The 3,260-nt window shown below is 40.6% G+C and overlaps 1 pseudogene; it reads left to right on the top strand.

Moving 5' to 3' along the window:
* Window positions 1-356: 356 nt before the first annotated feature.
* Window positions 357-2,462, top strand: LOC101141660 (transmembrane and coiled-coil domains protein 1-like; annotated as a pseudogene).
* Window positions 2,463-3,260: the final 798 nt, after the last annotated feature.

Raw genomic sequence — 3,260 nt, 5'->3', positions numbered from 1 at the left:
TCTTGGTCACAAGATTTAGAAGACACAATATCCATCCTCCTAAATTGGTTCTCTTTTCATATGGATCTTCTGTTTCTATGATTTTTTAAGAGAACTTTTTGGGAAGCATTTTGGATTACAATTGTTCATCCTTATTTATGCAAAGAAAGTAAAGCTATTGTTGGGATTTTTAGGAGCTTTTCCTAAATTGATTCTCATATACCTTAGAAGTGCTTGAGGAAGAGTAATGAAGGCGGCATGAACCCTTAATCTCATGGCTGCATGCACAGTCATTGTTGAAGCAAATGCCTACATAATTTAACACTCTTGGTGTGTTAAAGAAAATAAGTTTGCATATAAGCATATTAAGTCTACTGATGGAGCCTGTGGGCAGTGAATACTTATATGAGGACTCTGATCCTAGAGGCAAACAACAAGATGCAGAGGCTGGAAAGCATATAGAATCAGGAAAAAAGTTGTCTAAAATGACCCACAATGTTAGGAAAAACATTAATGTGATTGGCCAAGGCTTGAAGGATCTCTTCCAGCACCAGCACAGGAGGACATCAGTGTCTCCATACCATGTGCAGCAAATTCAGGCCAATCCAGAACCTGAAATGGATCTGGAAAGCCAGAATGCATGTGCTGAGACTGATGGTGTCTCCACCCACTCCAAAGCTCTGAATCATGTCCTACAGAAGATTAAAATGCCACCTTAGATGAAGAGAGGAACAAGCTTGCGTAGTAGGTAGGACAAGCCAGAAGCCCCAAGGGAAGTTCCCAAATCAGGAAATATGGCTAGGAGATGACAGCTGTTATGCAGTCAGGTCAACCCAGGTCTTCATCCACAGCTGATGCCCCTATCAGCTCCACTATAATGGAAATAACTTGTGCTGCTGCTGCTGCATGTCTGCCAAGAGAGGAGGGAACTGCAGAGTGGATTAAGTGGTTGGAAGTAAGCAGCCTCACTCAGACATCTAGTGCAGTGGTCTCTAGTACTAATGACAGCATTCACACAGACTCCATGGATGGAACAGCAGACCCTCAGTGAAAAAAAAAAATCCTGCTATTGTTCACCTGCAGCAGAAGATCCTGATGCTCACATAACAGATCAAGATTGCAAAGCCTGGGATGACAGCATTGCTGAGTACTTGAAGCTTGCCAACAGCTCGGACAAGTAGTAGGCTGGCTGAATCAAGCAGGACTTCGAGAAGAACCACAAATCTGCCCAAATCACCCTCCAGGTACAAAAGAAGCTTGAGCACTACCACAGGATGCTGTAAGAGGTGGAGTAGAATGGGATCCCCCAGCAACCAAAGGATGTCTTTAGGAACATGCAGCAGGGTCTGAAGGATGTGGGAGTGAAGGTGACTGGCTTCAGTGAAAGTGTGGCAGGTGGTGTCAAAGGTAGATTTTCCAGTTTCTCTCAGGCCAGCTATTCAGCAGCAGGGACCATGGTCTCAAAACCCAGAGATTTTGCCTCAATGATTTGGAACAAATTTGGCAGTACAGACAACATCTGTAACCTAAAGTACTGTTTAGAGGTAGGGCAAGTGGATGATGAGGGGAAGGCTTTGGGAGTGATTTTGAACTTTCAGTGATGCCCACAATATGGCAGTCAGGAAGATTGTCCTAGGACTATTTTAGGCTCAGTGGGAGTCAACAGCACCACTGGTGGCATAACTGTAGGAACATCCAGCTCCAAAAAGAATACCCTGCACATACAAAGCCTGGGATTTGATGCACTATTACATGAGATCCAGGAGATCTGGGAAACCCAGGCCAGGCTAGAGAAATCCTTTGACACTCTCAAGGAACATTACCAGACGGACAATTTGTTAATAATGAAGACCTTATGGGAGGAGTGAAATAGATGTGAATGATTAGAAGAAGAACGAAATGACCTAAAGGAGCTTCACCAGAATGAAATCTTGAACTTGAAGAAGGAATGACCTAAAGGAGCTTCACCAGAATGAAATCTTGAACTTGAAGCAGGAACTGGCCAGCAGGGAAAAATTTGCTATCAGGATGGGCCTGGGAAATCCAGGAGGCATGCCAGACCTGCGTCTCTAAGATGGAGCTGGATATTCATGATGCAGCACTAGCAGGTGGTGGAGCTAGAAGGGCTGTAGAATGCCACTGCCTGGAATCTTCTGGACAAAGTCATCGACATCCTCCTGGCTGTCATGGCAGTCCTTTTGGTCTTTTTCTCCATGGTAGCCAACAGTGTGGCCCCCCTTATGCAAACTTGCAATGCAGTGTTCAGTACTTTATTCCCTGTGGTTTTCATTGCCTTTCTCTGGAAGCACCAGGCTGCCCCCTTCAGCTATGTGAAATGATTCTTTTCATCCCCAAATGATGCTGGCACAGAAGGCATTTTTCACTTTTCTCTGGCAAGTGCATGCAACAGGAAGTTAGACAGCAACTTACCGACTCTGAAGTTTTCTACAACCAAAGGGTTGAGTGAATCTGTTTACATATAGAATGATGTTTTATTCACAAGAGACACAATTACAATAGTACTTTTTATATTTTATCCAATAATTTTTTAGGGCGAAAATCTTGGATAATTTTTGTGTAGCATGATTTTCTTTGGAATGTAAATCTTAAACAGTTACTTAACATGAACCAACAATCTGAAGTATACAGCTGTGTCTACGTCCATACCACCCTGAACACACCAATCTCATCTGAAGTATACTGCTGAAAGAAAAGAATGTTAATGAGCAATAAGTAATTATCTGAAGTTTCAGAGTTCACTGTAATAGTAAATACAAAGAAAAACAGAATATTATAACATCATAAACTAGTCATATCTTGACTAGAAAGATAAAAGGGGAACCAATCAAAAATAATAACTACAACAACTTTTTAAGACATAGACAGTACAATAAGATATAAATAGAAACAACAGAAAGTTTAAAAGTGGGAAGATAAAGTGTGAAGTTTTTATTAGTTTTTCTTTTGCTTCTTTGTTGGTTTCTTTGTGTATACAATTAAAGTTCAGTTGTTATTAGTTTAAAATAACGGATTATAAGGTATTATTTGCAAGCCTCATGGTAACCTCAAACCAAAAAACATACAATGTATACACAAAAAATAAAACAAGCAATTAAAACATACTATCTGACAAACTCACCTTCACCAAAAATAAGACAGGAAGGAAGGAATGAAGGAAGATAAAACTACAAAAGAAAACCCAGAAAACAAATAAAATGCAGAAGTTAGTCGTTACTTATCAATAATAACATTGAACACAAACGGATTAAACTCTCCAATCA

The sequence above is a fragment of the Gorilla gorilla genome, chromosome 7 (genome assembly GCF_029281585.2).
Source record: "Gorilla gorilla gorilla isolate KB3781 chromosome 7, NHGRI_mGorGor1-v2.1_pri, whole genome shotgun sequence".
Lineage (NCBI taxonomy): Eukaryota > Metazoa > Chordata > Mammalia > Primates > Hominidae > Gorilla > Gorilla gorilla.
This window is presented reverse-complemented; position numbering and strand designations above follow the sequence as displayed.